Source organism: Ylistrum balloti, unplaced genomic scaffold (genome assembly GCF_031769215.1).
Source record: "Ylistrum balloti isolate Yb309-2 unplaced genomic scaffold, AGI_CSIRO_Ybal_v1 Utg369898, whole genome shotgun sequence".
NCBI lineage: Eukaryota > Metazoa > Mollusca > Bivalvia > Pectinida > Pectinidae > Ylistrum > Ylistrum balloti.
This window is the reverse complement of record NW_026782027.1, coordinates 348,288-369,102: the sequence shown is the minus strand read 5'-3', so window position 1 is coordinate 369,102 and position 20,815 is coordinate 348,288. Positions and strand designations below refer to the sequence as shown.

General features: G+C 30.6%; 1 long non-coding RNA gene across 1 annotated transcript in view; it reads left to right on the top strand.

Annotated features, from left to right (window-relative positions):
* Positions 1 to 16,460: 16,460 nt before the first annotated feature.
* Positions 16,461 to 20,815, top strand: part of LOC132546607 (uncharacterized) — a 123,717-nt gene continuing 119,362 nt past the window's right edge. Inside the window, exon 1 of the long non-coding RNA XR_009554065.1 lies at positions 16,461 to 16,698. This is a non-coding gene — a long non-coding RNA (uncharacterized LOC132546607). The remainder of the gene's footprint in view (positions 16,699 to 20,815) is intronic.

Sequence of the window (20,815 nt, the reverse complement as noted above, 5' to 3'; positions counted from 1 at the left end):
CATATACAAAGTTATAAATATATGTATTTAATTACAATCTATTCTTTTTTGATAAAAGCCAAGTTTTAATAAACTACAAGCTGATTTTTTAAAAAATTAAATTTATAAACAATATAATTATTTAGATTAAAAACAATTTACAATTTATTTTACTAAAATAGTATCATGCAGTTAATGTTTCCAAATTAAATCAGTATTTAATTTCAATAACTTAATTATACATAATTATATATTTCCCTAACAAATAACATTCATGAAGTTAAAAATATTGTTTACGCATGAAACGAATTCGACGTTATTTCAACTCGCCAATTTCTCTCCTTAATGAATACTAAGATATCAATTTGTTAATGAATCATGTGATGACAATGAAATATATATGATACTGAAATATATATGATAGAATTACAGATACATATCACTGTCAGTAAGGTGTTTCTGTTGTAATTCTATATTTGTTACCTGCACAGAATCCTGAACTAGCCGATTACGTTTAGTTGGCGACAAAAATTATAAAACAATTAATTAATTACGAACTCCAGGAAACGGATTTGTATAAGTCAATGATTTATTTCCGTATCCTGTTCCAATATGATATGACTTATATTTATCGTATTGAAAATATCACATGATGGAATATAATAAAGCTCATTCTAAATATAAAACAAGGACTCAAGCAGTTTTTATATAGCAGTACTAAATTTTTTACTCATTACTTATCAACATTGTGGAGAATTGTTTCTGGTGTCATCAGTTAGATATTTTATAGTTTGTACTGTTGAAATATTTGTAAGTACAAAAATCGTTTAAAGTTAATTTTTTCAATTCATATTCTTCATATTTTAGTTAAAATATAAAAATATAAGATTTTAAATGTTAACAGGAAATTATTTTTTAAAAATATTAGAGGTTTTAGAACCGGATAATTACATTGTTAACGTGATTAAAGTGTTATTAACTAAATTAGATCAAGTTAACTGAATCTGACGTAATATTTTCTTTCAATATAAAACCCAATCTTCATAAAAGGCTTATTCCAATTACCTTATCGGGATTTATTGATTTATTGATTTTATTGGAGACCAGTAAATTAGTCTAACACATGTTCTATTAAATCTATTAATTTCTGCTTGGAGGTATATTGACGAATAAAAGGCTAGGACAGCAGCACCATGTGATATCGCATCCTTGATTTCACTGCCATATATTTCATCAATGTGTTTGATTGTTAATGTGTATTTATCGTTCATTCTATCACGTGACCTCAATAGTAAATATGTTATGTATGATATTTGAAGAAGTCATTTATAAGTTGGTAAAACTTACTTACTAATCACTATAGTCATATCATATGTCAATAACATATGTTTAAACTAAACTAATTGAAACCGTAAGGGTCATATAGTCGTTTGGAATAGTTTTTCATCTTGTACCATATGCAGATTCATGACATCATACGAAAACGTAATGATTTTATAAGCAATCTAGTCGCTTTGATTTTTTCAGAATTGCTGCATTTTAGATTTAAAAATATGTTTTTTTATTTAAAAAGATATCAATGTCATTTTCTAATGTTTAAAACAGTAACAACAGCAACAACAACAACAACTATACGACACAATAAAAAAGTACTATCATCATGGAATTTAAAGTGCACTGTGTGCGTAATCATGTAAAGATCAAAAATCAATCGACCAATTAACTAATTCATTTATTTGTGTAAAACGAATACAAATAAAAAACATTAAAAAGTTTCCTTGAAAAAGATAAACGTCAAGTCAGTTTTGTCTTATTTAGAAATTATTTTATACTAAAAAAATGTAGTTTAAAATACAGGACACTAGAAGATAATAAGGTAAGACTATTTCATGTTATTGAAATGGTAAGTGGACAAGTTTATTTACAAGTTTTACATACTATTAAAAGTTACTTGTTGATTAAAACTTTGAGCCGAGATTTATCTGCAATATATTTGAACTGATGAAAACTGTTCACACTGCTAAAACATACTTATCAGCATTGATTACAAAAGCGACATCCATATTAAAGATCACATCTCAATAATAATAAAACAAAATACATTTTCTATTTCGTTTGAATCTGTCTTTATCTGTCTGGCATATCGACAGAGAGTGACCAACCTCTGAATTTACATAACACATCTCTTTACATCTGTATTTCTCATATTTCAGAGTAGATATCAATCTTAAATATTACAACTAAACGAAATTAACAAGCGTTAAATTACCCAATACTTAAATATAAATAAATAAATTCTATTTATCGATAACACTATTACAAACTGCTTCTTTTTCTAAGATGTCACTTTTAATATCGTCTCCCTGGTTTCAACAAATTAGGCCCTAGCATCACCAGCATATGCTAGAAGGATGAAACAGCTGTATGATGTAGTTTATTTCGTAATTTCTCTAAATTTTGTCTAATTTTAGATTTTTATAAGAAGGTGTTATACACTTGTGTCTTTTCTGTAATCTTTGTATGGAAAGGCACTATTCACTTAAATATGTTATGTTCTTCGCAGCCAAATCTCATACGATAAGTTTTCCAGGTTACCTAAATTCAGGTCTTATCTTATTTGAGAGAAAATTCGTTCTTCGTCCTGTCCAGCGTCATAATAACCATCTAGACCATCGAATATGTACCAGAGATGTTTAATATGATATTTACGGTAAGAAATTGTGGAAACAGACAAAACAAAATATTTAGTGAACGGCACCAATAAAATGCGAAGCGATACCGACTCTAATGATTAAGACTATTTTGTCAACTAAGGAAACTTTGTTTATTCTATAAACTGCAACAATTTACTACGTGATACTGTAACAACACAATTACTCTGTTTTGGAATTTCATCATGATGTTAATTGGAAAAACTTAATAATTAACCGAATTAACATTGAAATTATTGAATTAATTATTGAATTAATAATTAAACTATTAAAATCTATTAAAATCAGTCGTCTACAAGAAGATATTATTTAGGTATGTGATTTTATAAATGTTTACATTTGATATACTTATATTTAAAATGTAGGTTAAAATAATATTTGAGACAATTTTCATACTGTCACGACTACTACGTCATTTTTAATGTATTTATGGAGTTGATGTTGACAAGAAATAAATCCGTATAATAACTGAAAAGTTACAACGGATCCCGCCAGCTTGTACATTGATTACTATTGGCAATTTCTATGTTGAAGCCAAACTAAGCCGTATATTTGTTAACATAGACTTAATATATATTTGCTTATATTTTTACATAAAATAATTCTATATTTCAGCTAGGACCTGTGTAAGGGAAAGCCTTTTTTTATTGGATTAAACCATGTTTAAGATATATTTATAACAACATTAACATCAACATTAATGAACCTGCATCGAGCTGACGGGGTCTGAAAGAACCTGAATTATCCATGAGGATCTGGTTCGACCCTGACACCGAAATGATAGTCACATCGAACCAAAGAGGCAAGAATAAAACAATATCTCTCATATCCCGGACGTTAAAAATATCAACCTATCGAAGCTTAGTTCGAAATCAATCGGTTTTTGATAGATAAAATGAAGTATTTATACTTGTATACACCGAAATTTGACATTGGTTTATATGTTAAAACTCTCTCTGACAACATGGCAACATAAACATAATTCAAACCCAATTTCCATAAAACAGGACAAAATATGAACAAAAGAAAGATATACACGGAGACTCATGAAAAGTACAAGGTGAATAAGACCAGGTGTTCCAGAAAAGTAAGCGTCTTCTTTTTCATCGACTACACTAGCAATCTATACTTGGGTCAATCCAAGTAAGTAATGTCACGTTCTCAAATGAGAACAAGGTTCTGACCACAAACGAGCTGGCTATAAAAAGAAAAATGAAACCAAAATCCACTGAAAAAAGGAACAACTGTTTTGTGATGTCGCGGCTCTACAGCGGTTATATGAAATACATTTCACAGACCTCGCAAAACTGATTGTTATCCCTTTTTCTTTACACTTTCAAATTATACATATATCGCGATTTCATTAAATTCTCCAAAATAACGAAATATCAAACTAAGAAAATATTTACTGTACAGTGTATTCTTAATTATCGAAATACAGTATACACTTCCTTAGTTATAAACTATACGTTCTTTCTGGCTTTTCTCTTCTGTGAAATATTTATGTAAACTTTTCGATGTATAACTGTTAAAAAGATTGGACAAAAGACAAACATATGAAAAGCAAATTTGAGTATGAATTTAGAATTAGACATATTAAAGTCAAGTAATTAATTAAACATCACCGTGCATCTGTTTTGTCCTTCCTGGACTCGTCAGTGTTGCTAAAGAACTAAATTTTGTAAACTATTAGGTGATCCAGCAAAACTTAATTTGATCAAAAGAAATTATAAAGTCAAGATGGAGGAGGTGATCTGGCTCCATAATTCAACAAGAAACAATGAAAACAATACGCAAAACATTAAATGCTTTATTTTTCAATTATTTCAGTAATCATAATGTGTTTTTATACGAAGTTATCTTGAGTATACTTTGTCAAAACAAGCAATTTCTATGTTCTTAAAGATTGTACAAAAGACATAAAAAGTGAAAAGCACCTTTTAAGATACAGTTGTAATAACACACAACGCAAAACTGTGCTCACATCGTCCTTACACACGCACTATACAGTATGGTTGACTAACATTACGAATTGAGAATTAAACGGGAAACTTGTGTTGTTATAACTAAATAGCGACCATAGGCGTATTAAAAGCTGATCGGTGATTTAAAAAGGCCTTTTTATCTCGATAGTTTTCAAAATAACTTTAGACCCTGCAGTTTCGCACCTCACAGTGTGGCGAGTGGTGTGTCTCGGGCAATATGTATTACTTGTGTAACACAAACTGCATCATACAGCTGTTTTATCCTTCAAGAACTCGCCAATGATACGAAGAACCTAAATTTTCAAGACTAGGATTCGACTATGGAAAAAACAGTGATCGGAAGAAATATCAAAATTTAGATGGGGAGGTGTACTAGCCCTATGATTCTACACAGGACATTATATTCGTATATTTGATAATTTTTAGAAGAAGGTAAAGCACATGTGTATATCATAAACACTAATGAGGTATATGAAAATCTACTCTATATATCCAAATCTTTGTCACAAAAACAATCAACATTTTTACATAATGATATAAAATCCTTTGTTTACGTGACATAAGACATAACCAGTGTGGTTATAATGACAAAATATTTGCTGCTCCGAGAGCTTCACAAGATAATATAAATGGTGTTATTACCCTATAACAAGCATTGTTATTGACAAGCTAATACAGATCTCTGCCTTTGCCGACTATGCCAGCAGTGAGTTACAAGATCATAAAACCATGTTCTATAACCTGGTATTGTACAAACATCGACGTCAATAATATGGAATTTATTGATTTTAAAATGATTTTAATCAAGAAACATTTTCCAACACCCATGAATATGTTAGTGTGTAGAATCCAAGGTAAAATATATACCAAATTAAAGGTATGACATTCGCGAGTGAAATCTCAGAGAAACTTCACCACAAAGCGAAAAATGTCTATGTGACCATATTTCTCCAGTACGGTGGTTATTTGTACATGGCAAGCGAATTAAAGCTTATTGAAGGAGAAAAATGATACCAAAAAAATTTTAAAATCGGAACAATATGAATGAGTTAACCAAATTTCACAAATCTGTAAAGCAGTATGATTTGCTAAGGAATTATCACTTGGTTATGTCTTGGCATCCAGCGTGTGAGTTTATCTAAACAAACTTATCTTATTACGTGTCAATGCTTGTTTACACGGTAATGTTACGGACCAAAGAAATAATAGTTGATATCAAATTCACGTCATTCTTATCATTTCTCGCTATTGTATTTCCATCCGTTAATTTTTAGTTGGGATTAAAATGTTGTTTATTCATTGAGACGATTTAGCTTTCCCATAATTGTGTAATGTGTTTTTATAAAGGTAAATTGAGTTAGTGCACCTCTCCATCTGGTTCTGACATTCATTTCGACCAAGTTGGATCTCCTTCAGCCGACTTCTAGAATTTATCCATTTAGGCCCTTGTCAGCAGTGACAAAACATCCGTAATGATGGAATTTATTTCATTATTCAACCTTGCTATGCCTGATTCTGAATTCTTCATTGAAAGTTCAAGTATGTCATTTGTTCAATCTTTGCTATTTTAGAATCATTGTCTACAGTTAATACTGTTGTGTAAACGTGAATATAGAATAGAAGAAGTTTGTGTAATTTCGATATGCTTATATATGTAATTATCATCAAGTGACCAATGTCTGACCAATTTAAAAAAAAACTCACACAAAAATCTTATAACAATGAAGACAATGTTATATCTATCATATATCTGCTATATTGTAAAGGTGGCTTTCTCTGGATGGTTCAAATTTGTGCAGATTTTGTAAAAAATGATTTTGTGTTTTGCAGATGTCATTAAATGGCCAACTGTTATCTGTATCAATTTCAGGTATTCAGGCTATCCATTTTAAAACAGTTTCATTAAATACTTGGAAAAAACGAAAAATGACAACCACAAAAATAACAAACTTTTTGCAGTATCCAGGATAAATATAACAATATGCTGTCATATAATATGAATTATATATTTAGCGTTTGTCAATACATATTTTGATGTTGCTGGTGATTTATATATGATGCTAAATGAAGTAAGTGATGATGACAAGCTGACTGTACTAAATTGACTGAATGAGGAAATTTAATTAAATCTTATTGTTTGATTTAAATGGCTTAGCTGCTAGAGCTGAATGCAAAATCCACTTTCCTTCAGTTTGTATTTTCACATCTGGCAAAAAATGTTATCTCTTTAACACTGGTAAATTTCATTTGCTATTTTTGCTGTAAAATATCTTATTTTATATATAGTGTATAATCACGGAAATGTACAACATTAGTTTTTCATATTTTGATGCAATTACTATACATAAATAGTAGAAATAAATATATAAACAAGTAACATATTTAGACTAGTTTATAATATGACCCTGTAAACCATATATTCATTAACATATTTTACACGAATAAATAACAACACATAAACATAACATTCATAGATAAAAGATAAGTTGATCAGCATTATTATTATTGCACTTTAAGAGAGATGGTGAACAATATAACATAACTTAATATATACATTACCACAAGGATTTAACATGGAGTCTATACTCGAAGGTGATTAGTGTTGAAGCAAGTGATTGGACAATTGGGATTTCCTACCTACTGCAATAGTAGACTTATTACCAGTATCTAAACTAGAATGTAGATAAAATTGTTATAAGTGATTTATGCAATAGGTTTGAAATATTTTTTCATGTGATGTTTTTCCTCTATTTTTTCTTTGAAAAACAAATAGTATCAATATACAATGTTCCAATTTCGTATATTATGGAAATATAATACGTTATGCAATAAATATATCTTTATCGTTATGAACTTACGTTGGTAGTTATAATCTATAAAAATATGATAATATGTATGTGTTTAATATGTAATAATATAAAACTATAAGTTATAGGTATAATTCATATATTAAGTGATAATCAATTTTTATGTGTATGCTATAAATGTAAATGTTTGTGTTATATTAATGATATTTCGAGTCTTATAGCATACGAACGTTTTCACTTGTTGCAAGAAACATAGCTACACCATCTAGACACACATAATCTTAACATGTAAGTTATGATAGCTGTAATTCATTTGTTGGATTTCTGGCCACGTTAAAAGCATGGACCATTTTTAATTGGAATCTGCTTGGTAACTGGTAACTACTTTACTGAACAACATACGGAAGTTTCACAGCATCCATTCAAAGCAATTTACGTGTAAAATTGATACGTCTGGTATTAAATACTAAGTATTATAATTGCACACAGTTATGTCGTATTCAATGAATATTTGTTTGGTTTCATTGTTTCCCCTGTTCTCATGGCTTACTGAATAGTTTTCTGCGAATAAATGCTAATTTCTACTGTTGTCATGCTGTCTTTCACTTGCTTGGGTTTTGAATTAATCATTGTTACTTAGTGTTTTAAGGATTATTGGACAACAATGATAACCCATGTAAACTGTTACTTTTGTGCTGCATTGTAAACGTGTAAGCAGTAGAATGCTATGTATAAGATATTTCTTCATTCAACATGGCCTTAATGCAAATGCAATGCATATTCATCGTGTCCGCGATATAACTGTGCAGGTTGTACATTTTCCATGATTCATATATGTATTATGGTTAATTTATAGGGCGACAAGAAATGTAACAAACAAAGGGTTCAGAATACAAATTGTCTTATTTACATTACGCTCACTGCACATTTCTAGTATTCGGTTTATGTAAAGCAGCACAATGATTGAGATAAAAACTCTTTATCATTTTAGGAAGGTTTTATCGACTACATTTATGTTTGAACAAAGGGGAATATTTAATTAGATAACAGTGCATAAATCTGTAAAGAAAAAGATTTTGACACAGCACAATACAGTTGATCCATAAATACATTAAATATATTTCACATATCAACTGCATTACCACAGTGTGTCAAAGTTTTTATATCTCTCCTGTCCTACGAATTTTTCATGACCTGATTTCTCAGTGTCTGCCGGAATAAAGACATGCATGTGGAGCCTGCCTGACGATCCTAGATTGTTTTAACTTGCAACATGTGTAAAATATCACTTAATTATTTTTTCATATTCGGTTTCATATTTTATGTTACATATGACAGTTGCCACAGCTGACCATTTAAGAACCACAAGCAACGTATAAACGGTATTCTACTTCACCTCAATGACACAAGTACATTGTTACATGATAGAAAGTTCTATAAATCGTTTTCCCTTATAATACATTACAGACAAGTGGTGAAAGTTATTAGCACTGCAACTAGATGATAAATGATGAGTTTTGAACATACTACCTAATCAATAATTTAACAATATTACTTATAGTATGAATAATATGTAATACGTCTATATATAATAAGTAATAATACTGTATATTATAAAAGGCAACTTATAACATTGATATACTGAATGGAAATTGAAAGACATGATTATGCATTAACATCGTTTTTTTGTGCATGTCGCAGCATTTTGCTTGATGTATTAGGTGTCTGCAGCTCCACAATTGAGGTTTTGAGCAGCTCAATGTTAAAGGCTTCAGCTCAGTGTTATAGGTTTCTGCAGCTCGATGTTAAAGGCTTCAGCTCGATGTTCTAGTTTCCTGCAGCTCGATGTTAAAGGCTTCAACTTGATGTTCTAGGTTCCTGCAGTTTGTTGTTAAAGGCTTCAACTCGATTTTATAAGTTTCTGCACCAACAGTGTTAATAAAATGTTAATAAAATCTGGTACCGTGATAGAACACATTTCATAAATAAATTTTAGAGGTTTTGGAAATGTAATGAAAAATCCAAATTTGTTACCTAATAAGAGGTAATTATCATTCAGAAAAGTGTTCTATTTAAACACACACACACATATCAAGTAAAAATGCATAAAAGTACAGATATAAAGTATTGCGTTTGTTGAGTACCGATACATTTTATTTATAGATTATGCGACTGGAGAACCTCTCCACCTAGAGTTTGATAAAGTTTTATTTTCCTCAGTTGTCTCCAAGCTTCAACATTTGATGCCCTTAATAAAAGTGACGAGTTCCGGAGGGTCGAAAAAGTGTGTGCTGTAGTTTCTTTCTTGAGGCTCTATAGTATCTACATATATATTTTTGTATTGAAAGGTGTTATTCAATTGTTCGTTCATTTACAGCCATATAAATACATAGTGTATGTAGATTGGATATATAAGTATAGAGCACTTAAACAAATCGATACCTTCTTCGGCTATTGCTTACTTAAGATTAAAAACATACTTGTACAGTCAGAGAAATCGAAAGTAATGCATACACATTAATGACTATTATATACATGTAGAAATGTCTGTGTAGTTTTACTTGTAGCCTCGAGGGAATTTATTATGTAATTATTTACCTGTCTTTATTACATCAGACCAGTTATATCTAACACAAAGGCGGCACGTTTGTCTTTGGTACATGGATATAATACTGTTTGACAAACAAGTCTGTCAAATACAGGTACACCGCAGGTAATATAGGTGGTAGAAAAACAGTTATTTATAGCTTTTGATGGAAATAAATTATATTCATTACGAAGAAATAAAAAAAATTTCCAAATTAATTCATCATTTCTTTTGGGTTTTACTATACTTTAATGAGTATATTTTTATAATAATTTAATTTGCAGATGTCTTGATAACGAAAACTTATATTGCAATTGTACAAATACAGATAGCATATTTGTACGTTATCAAGACATCTGCAAATTAAATTATTATAAAAATATTTTCATTAAAAATCATTCAGTAACATCTAAATATTTTAATGAAACAAATGTTTCATTATATCTTGTTTTGTGAAATATTTGTAAGTTGTTTCTTATATCCAAAACAATATCATTCATATAAGCATTGCATGTTTACCTTGTGATATAAAATGAATGTACACTTAATCAAATACGATAAGTAACTGCTAACATAATTTGTTCAGAGTAACTAATTTTTAATTGTTCTGAACTGTATATCATATTTTTCATCTCATTGCTTCAAATCATATTGCGATCTACTTAGGAATCAGTTATCTACTTAAATTGATGTTTATCCTCTAAAGGATTTTTCTAAAAATTCAGATGTGTTTCTAGTTTTGTTCATTGCTTGCACACATTGTGTTTTTAAGAGATTCTGCGTTTAGATATTTCCCTATGGTGCCTCCGAATCGTAAACACGTCCAATAAAATCACGGTTGATTTCCTACTGTACAGTTTTATCTCATTACACCACTGCAATACGCAGTTTTATCCCAAACAGTAGCTCGCGCGATAGGCTGCTAGTCAGAGAAGCCGTATAAGCACAACTTTGACCTAAATAATGACCGATAAAGCCTAGCGGAAATAGAATTTGCCATAGCCAAACAAACACAGAAAAATAGGCCGTAATAAAATTCCCTCAGCCAACTCCCCTATGACCCCCTCCAAGAAAAATATGACCCTCAAATGCACTCGTTTCTTTTGACCTACATACGTCAACTCAGCATTCCGGTATGGCCAGCCCTAAGCATTAGACAGGGAGCCCGCACTGGTGGTGTGGCTATGTATGTGTGTGTTTTGTGTGTGAATTGGTGAACACATGTGTGTTCTTATCCAATTATAGCTACATGTAGGAATCTATTTTCAAGGATTATACCAATGCCTTTTTGCAGCAACGCATGCAGTAGATGGAAGGGCAGTTCCTGAGGTTGGACGTAAAATACCCTCGCTGCAATATCTGGATACTATTATACAGAACAACCACAGTTGCCCATGCACCTCGCGTTTCCCAGGCACATTCACTGTGTCAGTAGTGATGTGCATTGTGTACAGTGTGGTGGGTACAATTGCCGCGGAGTTGTTCAGAGCATTTCCTTATTGTATACAAGCGTTAACGTGAAGTTTATTGTAGATTTTAAATCAAATGTATAGTGTGACAAGGCTAATACGTGTCATGGACACCCAGTCGGAAATGCAGTATTACGCAGTATACAATTCTCCTAACCATTCAAGGTTATTGTATATTTGAAGAGGCACGTGGAAGGCGAAATTGTGAATATATACATATGTAATATAAACAAAATGATAAATAAATATGTGTTTTTGCAATTTTTGCTTGTTGTTATATTATATAAAAAATAATTTGATTTTTAAGTTTTCCATTAAAATACATACTTAAAAATATTACCATAATTCTGGTTGAAAACACACTGTAAATTCATATTAATATCTTATTTATGATACATTTTATTCATCATTCTAGTGATGTCATTGTCACTTTCATGACATTTCCCTATTTCTTAATTAAATCTATATATTAGATGGATATTATTTTGTACTTTACAAACTCACTACAACATGCATAACCAAATAACTTAAGTAACGTGTCATATCATTTTTACGACATAATATTTCAAAATTTGAACAATTAATGAAATTTGGCACGAATCAGTTAATTACAACAGGAAATTGAATATGACAGTTTTAATTACGATGTAAAGATAATGACATATATTATGACATTATATTAATCAAGTAACCACAGGTATCTGCCATTATCACAAATACGAACTCTATGAACTGAATCTATTTTGATCAGCTATATGGTTGCTACCAAACAACATATCTGAGTCCCGAAGTTTCGGCCTTTATACTCTAGTTGATTGCCTTATTATCAAAGCTGAGACTGCATTTTAATTGTTTGTTTTTACATTGTTTTTATTTATTGAGTTTTATTTGGTTTTGATTGGTTTTGGATTTATATCACTTAAGGTCCTATAAACATCAATAGTGATTATAAATGAGTAAGTTTTATATTAATTATCTAAGTAACTGGTTGTTTTCTATATACATGAACAACAGTTAGTTTTTTAAAGACATATTACTGAGACCTACACAGGTGAAATGTTCAGACCTACTTGACACGTGTAAGTTTTCATACTGATAAATAGTTTAAAGCACATTTTGTATGCACTCCATGAAGAACATTTCCTGGTTTGCTTATGTAAATACTGCAGTGATACATATGACAATTTACGTACAAACAAACACATATTTCATTGTTTTAATATCACACAAATGCCATGAATTATTTTCCAATAATATTTGTATGATGAAATACACATTTTTATAACATCACAGCAATAGACGAAATAGTATAAACAGACATTTAATAGATTAAACATATTTATATCATGAAAGTATTGTCAGCATATGTATAAATAATTTTTCAAGGTCACAAGAAAGAAAAATAATCAATGACAACTGAAAATTTCGGTTACGTGTCTTTTTTCATGGCCATGTTCTGCCAAATGTAAACTTGTATCAAATATTCTTATCACAATCTAATTATCATGTCTACAAATTGTTAACTACTTATCAAAAATAAGAATATATATACACTGAGCTGTTGTTTGCGTGACAGTAATAGATAATACTAGCTACTATTGTTAGAAGATCCAAATGTGTCTACAAATCAGGATTAAATGTGATATAATTTTGTGTGAATAAAGACAATCTACAATGAAAGATATCAATAATAATAATCTACATTTAACCTAATGTGTATTATCTAAATTTAGCTTTGTATTTTTACCATTTATTAATCAATGAATAGTGATATTTCTTTAATTGAATAAGTGATACAAAGGTATTCGCACATCAAATATTGTACAAAAGACACAAGTGATAAATGCCTTTGGAAAATAAAAGTATTAGAATTACATAGAATCGAACCAAGTATTGAATTAAACTAAAAATGGAACTTGAATTTTGTTAGATATAATGACATCATATCATTTTACGTATAATATACAAAAGTGTATATCTATTATCATATCTTATCACAAATGATCAGTGCCTTCTCATCTTTCTCTGGGGTTTCAATGTATATGTACCGTTAGGACGTTATAGCATTAAGCATACAGTATTTCTGTTGAAAATTTGTGAATATGAGTATAAGTGTAAAATAACTATTAAGTATAACTTTCTTTGGACGTTAATTGTCAAATTCCTTTCTGTCAAGGACCATTATTTAATATGTCATAGAAGACAAGTACTATCATACATTACAATTGACAGATATAACTTATTGTATTAGAAAATATATTTTTGCCAATTTTCTCATATGAGAAGGAACCTGTGTAACCGGAATAAAATGTTGATAAAATAAACAGTTGTTTAAGCATTCCCGCCTTGTAAGAATAGTCACAATCTCTGAATGAGGCAGGGACCACCAAATTTTCATGCTATTGATTGCTTACATGATACACCGTCAATCTTAGTACGAACATTGATCGTTTGCAGAATATTAACATTCTTTTTCAAATTCCGTTGGAAGAAAGATAATTAAATCGGAAAAGAAAATATTACATCGAAAAGTCCACATATATTCGTAATTTGATGACACGGAAATTGCATTAGACAGAGAGAAAAAATGATGTCAAAGACAAACCCGTTTTCGACAAGGAGAGATACAATAAAGTGGTACATTTGAAGAAAAAAATATATCGGAAACGAAACGAAGCTATGTTAAATATTCTTTGTGATACGCTATAGGTTTTAAAATCTAAAATTTTGATAATAACCAAAGCTTAAGTATGCTAGCAAAATTAAGCATAATCTATAGTAGTTGTTCACGAAGATTTTTCCCTGTTGTGAACAACCATATTTTACACTTTATTTTAAAATATTTTTCAAATGACATTACAGTAACTAAAGAATAAAGATAATAAGGAATAAATAGATAAATATGTAAACTAAATAAGTCAATGAACGAATTCAAATTCGAGGCAACCAAGGAAAATGATTTGACATAAAAGATAAAAAAGTAAGGGAAAAAAATCCAGAACCGTAAAACTACGCATTATTAACACATACGTTATTCATATAAAGCACTAATATTGAATTATCTTTAAAGGTTTAATTTATTTTCATTCATTGGTATTTGATCCTTTCCTTATCATTTTAATGTATTGCTATCACACAGGTAGGATTTGATTGATAATAAAGATTATAAAAACATTTTGATAATGTAGTCATACAGGTGTATCTTTGAATGTTGATGTTATATTTACTGATTTGCCGTCCAACTAATGTTGTTTTGAAATTTCATATAACCATATTTCACCACAATAAAATACATATACCATAACGATGACTATTTTGATAGATAATGAACGTTTCCTTGTATTTCTATATATGTGGGGTCAGACTGTTTTCCTCAGAGGAAATTAAATATGATCATAACTTGGCCATTACATTAGACCCTGACCTTAAAATGCTCCAAAATTTGTTGTAAAAGTTGTAAAACAAAATATCAAAAGTAAGTGAAATATATACAATTATATAGGAACTAAAAAGTATTAATTTGTTCATTTCATATACGATTATATTAAATCGGTATTTGCGATCCTTGACCAGCAAGAAATAAAACTTCGAGACGAGTTTTCTCTGATTTCATAAAAATGAAAACATAATTCAAGATAATTGTTTCTCTACTCTTGTATACTGTTGTATGGTTGTATGGAAATTACATTTATGTCTTATTGTTTCATCACACATGGTAACGTTGATTGTCTATGTGAACTACTTGTATTGTTCTCATACTGAACGTACTAAATCTACTTAAATAAATAATCTTTTTGATTATTCTTTCCTCACTCAAATACATTGTTATTGAAAAACATAAGTGTTTAAATACTCATTTGATTAAGAGTATCATTATATTCCATGGTGAGCTTACTGGTAAATGAACTGTTCAAAACACTTATGAGTAAATAGCACTTTGCCAGAGAAATTCATAACTTGATTAATAATTTAACAGTGTAAAACATAGTAATGAATATAACTTATTCAAAAGACTGTTTCATTTTTATGGATCGGAAATAAAGTGCTAAATGATTGTACAAAACACACATGATTTAGTATCACCTTTTAATACAAATTAAGAATTAGACATGGACAGGCAAACAATTAATTAAATTGCATCATACAGCTGTTGTGTCCTTCTGAGACTTGTCAGAGATGTCAGGGGCCTAAAATTTGAAAGCTTGAAGGCGACTGTGATCGAGATCGATGCAATAGAAAAAAATGAAAAGAGATCGAATGAAGATTCTTAATTGTTCGATATGAAATATTAAGATATAGCTGTAGTTGTGGAGGTGCACTAAACCCACATATGAATAAAGTTCTTACAGTTTAATATGTTAAGGTTTTCACAATAAAAATTCTAATTAAATTCTATAGAAATATGATAAAATATTCGAGGTTTTCAATTAAACTTCAGTACATATGCTATGTCTATGAATTGTAATAATGATTTTGATAAAAAAGATGGAAGTACTTAATAAAGAGTACTTGTCATTTTAATTTTTTGAATAGTTTAAATGAAGGCAATGCTAAGGAAACTAATGACATGTCAGACACGTTAATGAATATAAGGTAAATCGAGTTGGTATTGAAGATTCAGAATTAAAATTCTATACTCTCTTATAGATGATAATTTAGAAAAAAAACTCATATTTTTTTTCATAAAAAGGATGTTTTTCATATCTGTATAGCTTTCAGCCAATACATGTATTACAAAAATAAGTCGAAATTTGCTGTCCCTGTGTACTGTGAACTATAGATTTGGCTGCTTATTTCTGAAGGATGTATTCCACGACCATGTTTACATGGGAGTTGTGTTTGTTTATTAACTTAGCTATACACTGTGATCCTTCACTCACAACCGTGGTGAACGGCCTTGAAGCCGTCATATAATTGTTTTCATTGGCTGAACGATATTCACCGCTTCGCTAGGTCCACTTTTCTATACGAGGAACCAAATAACACTTAAGTGTCAAACCCGCAACAGTCACGCCCTTGATTTGGGCACTGATGGTGGTAGAAAACTCATTAGGCACAACGAGCCCTCCCGGCTGATTTAATTATTCACAAGAGGAGAGCTTTTATGTGTATGAGTCACCAGACTCTAAACTGTGTGTTTACCAGGATTTTTGCCAAGAGGTATGTATCTCGAGCAGACGACACATTAATGCTTCCTTCAGTGAACACAAAGCAAGTTCAAAATCTTATCAAGATTTCATCCTTTCGTTCACTTGTCAATCTTTGCAATACAATCTACCACAAAGTAAAAAACAAAATAAAACGTAAAATATATCTGCAGTTCTGCAGTTTTCATGAATTTCTCAACTATCGCTTCATGTCTTGAAAATGTTGACGTTTTCTCCACGAGGAACGATATCCCACACATATTGAAATTGATTATAACATGAATAATCTGTTGTAGACTAATTTCAAAATAAACGAATTACGGCTGTCCGTTTAATTAAGGTCAATATATATTTTATATCTTTTTATGTGTTCATTGAAATAATAAATTATCACATCAGTGAAAACATTTCCTATCTGAGCTTATGCTACAAACTTGTTTTAACTGGAATCGATCACATAGTTTTATACAAATATAGAGAAAAAAACCCACTTTCCTATGTAACGCCAACAGGGCTGATTTCTCTGTGACACACTACCCACCATACGATAATTTACTCTCCTAAAATACGCCACGCTCACAATACACAATATCCACTTATAAACTATACCATCAAGTTCAGCAAACAGCTGCATGGTTTATATTTGTTAAAAGAGATATTTGCACTGACTGCATCTAGTAGGTTGCTTTGCAGCTCAAGTAGGAGATGTAAAATCTGGCATATGCCTCGATCGCATGGCTTTCCGTTCACACTTCCCACTCAAACGCATGTTATCTCTCAATGTTCGACCTTTTCCAAAACGTGACGTTGGAAAATCGATACCGAAAATATTGCTTGCTATCACAGCTGAGGTCCGTTAACCGTGTGCTAGTGATGCTTTTGTTCTCGTTTGCTAGTGACCTCATTTTGGTACACTGTCGAGATATTAGCAGCGAGATGCCAGGGTATCTATCAATGGATGTTTGTTTTTCCACATACCACATTTAACAATGTCTTTTCGTTCCATCACATAACTCAAGCAGAGTGTACATGGTGTTGTTGTAAACATGTGAAAAGTACAATAAGGGAACACGAATTCGATTTAACTGACTTTTTCATGAAACTGTTTTGTCAATTAAATTGCATGGACGTCGTTATTGCTTTCGAACCACGGGTATTAAAACATTCCTTGGTCTATACAGATTTATTTTCGTGCCAGCTAAACTACTCAACACAATACAAATACAAGAAAGCTTTCATTCCTAGCTCACTTTGATACAGTATACCGCCCTTTGGTAATGAAATAAACGAACAAATTAACAGAAGGCGTTCACATTTCAAATGGAAAAGGTATATTATAAGATAAGACAATTAATGGCTACCGTACTAGGATTGATGAATTTAGTGGTTATGTCATTATCTGATAAACAAATTGTTGCACAGCCAACTTCTGACTTAGTTTCGTAATATCGTTCACATTCATATGTGTTCTATTTTTGTGGACGCAACATGCACACGCTAATTATATCATCATAAATCATATTACCAAGCAAAATATGTGTTTCGGGTTATTTATGTCAAGATCAGATGTGCTGCATTTTATATTTATCATGCAAGCTGGTGCTAACGTGTTTATCACAAAAGGCGCGTAACATTGCAAACGTAATTAAGTTAGTGCATGTTAAACATTAAATTTTCTTGTTAACGTGTAATTGCACGTTAATTCTTCACAAGTTCTAATATAATAAGTTAGCATTAAATGTGACATTTCTCACTATGCTAGTATTAAATTGTGCTAGTTACACTGATTGTATATAACTTGTCACTACAGTGTTCTACGATGTGTATGTTATTTTTTTTATATAAACGTATGTTAAACCATTATCTAAAACTTTAAGAACTTTCATTATATGGCGGGTTTTGTCGAAGAAGCAAGAGACGCTTACTTTTCCGGAAGATCTGGTCTTTTTGTAATTTTTCAGGAGTGTCCGTGTTAATCGTTCCTTTGTTCATATATTGCCCTTATTTTATGACATTTGATTTTGGATTATGATGATGTTGACATATTGGTATTGTCTGGATTTTTATCTTATCTTATCATAAATTCTATATCAAAATATCATGTCTGATAAATATCACCTACAGTGCATAACATGGGATTTTTATCACTTAAGCACGTGCCAAAATTCGTTATTTAACCTTTAGCTATTGACGTCTTAATTTGAAGAAGTATCTCCATGTAATTTCAGCATAAACATCACCACATAGGTCACATGTCAAGTTATATATCATCAAATTGAAACGAATGCAATCGATAATTCAGGTAAATGATGCAGAAATCGTACATTCAACTTCAAACACTTGATGTCCTTTCGGTTCTATATCCTTGACCTGCATTGTTATGTCACAATGCAATATCTAAGCATTGTGTTAAGTCTTTTCATGCTATTAATCAGACGTCACAATATATTATATAACACATGTGTTATACGTAAAAATATTGCACTGAATAATAAAGCCATTACGTGATAATGGCACATACGTGATCACTTTTACTTGATTCATTCTGTCAAAGATAGGTTTGCTGCTAGATGCCCGGCGCCGTTTTCTGTCCGATTTATTTTATCTTATCAAATTGTAATATCCCAGTGCGTGATTGATTCTATATTTCATCTTGATTGCTTAGTTGAAATATGGGTTATTTTCTTTAAGAGATAAAATGTGAAAAATTAAACTATTTAATCAAGATAAACAAATAAAGAAATAATAGAAATAGTAATAATAATAAATATCTGTTATCCTTTGTGTCTTGTTTTGAACAATGAAGCCGTATCAAAATGGGTGTGGTTGTTACCATGGTAAAGAGTAAGATATAAGAAATCATATCGTTTGATAATCGATTCCATCACATCAAAACTGATAACTGCAATATCATAAAAGCACGGTATTTAATATCAAATCCTTATAGATCAGATTTAATGAGACAATGAAACATATACTTATATATAAAACCTAAGATTTCGAGATATAACAATATTTGATGATTGTACATAAGACAAACAAGTGGAGAAAACAAAATGATGGACAGAAGTTTATGAATGTGCACAAGTCGCATAACTCAATACATACCGTAATTTCAATAAACCTGATAACAGAACAACGATTAGTACATGTATATAATCTAAGTTGTGCCACTGTTTGGATGAATCAAAACGTGGTACTATTCGATAGGAAACGCATTGATGTATTTAAATCTCAAACAATTATTGATTAAAAATATATTAGTAGTGAATCAAATTATATCTAAACACCAGCGAATTTCATTTCCCATGTAGGCAATGTATAGGGGCAGGTCAAGTAGTTCCCACAACGGTGAATACATACAACCATTGAAACAACGGAGAAAGCTCAAGATACATATTGGAGGTGTTTTTCTAGTGGGCGATCTGGCAGTGATACAGCCTTGTATCACTTAATTTGTATATCAGTCTATTATATAAATACACACTCGAAAAAATGTGTTATATGCAGTTTGATAAACTGTATAAGATGCATTGTATTATCCTACAAAACTGCATATCACGTACATCATATCTTATAAACTAGTACATATTATTGATGATAAACACTCTAACATGTAGTGTGATATATTCGATAATACAATAAACGAAAATGTCTTGTGTGTAATAGTTGTTCACAGTCAGTTCTTTCATACGTTCAATAAATACCAAACTGGTATATAAAGTTACACATGCATACATAAACAAACAATAGACATTCTTAATGTGCTTTAGTTGTTCTAACACCATCTGATATATGAAATTAATTACTTATTGAATTATTGGTCAGTGCAAGTGCACCTCCCCATATAGTGTTCGATTTTTTTTCGATCACAGACGCCTCCGAAGTTTCAACATTTAGACCCGTATCATCATTGACGATTCCTATAAGGACGAAACGGCTGTATGATTTAGTTAAATTCATCGTTTGTCTTTATTGAATCTAACGCTTTGCATGTATTGAAAAGTTTTATTCACTTGTGTGTTTTTATGCAATCTCGGCTATTTACAAAAAAACAATGTTCACGTACATGTCCATTGAACGTGAATACATGCCAAAGCTGGAATTTATTTCAAAATGAAAACGATTTT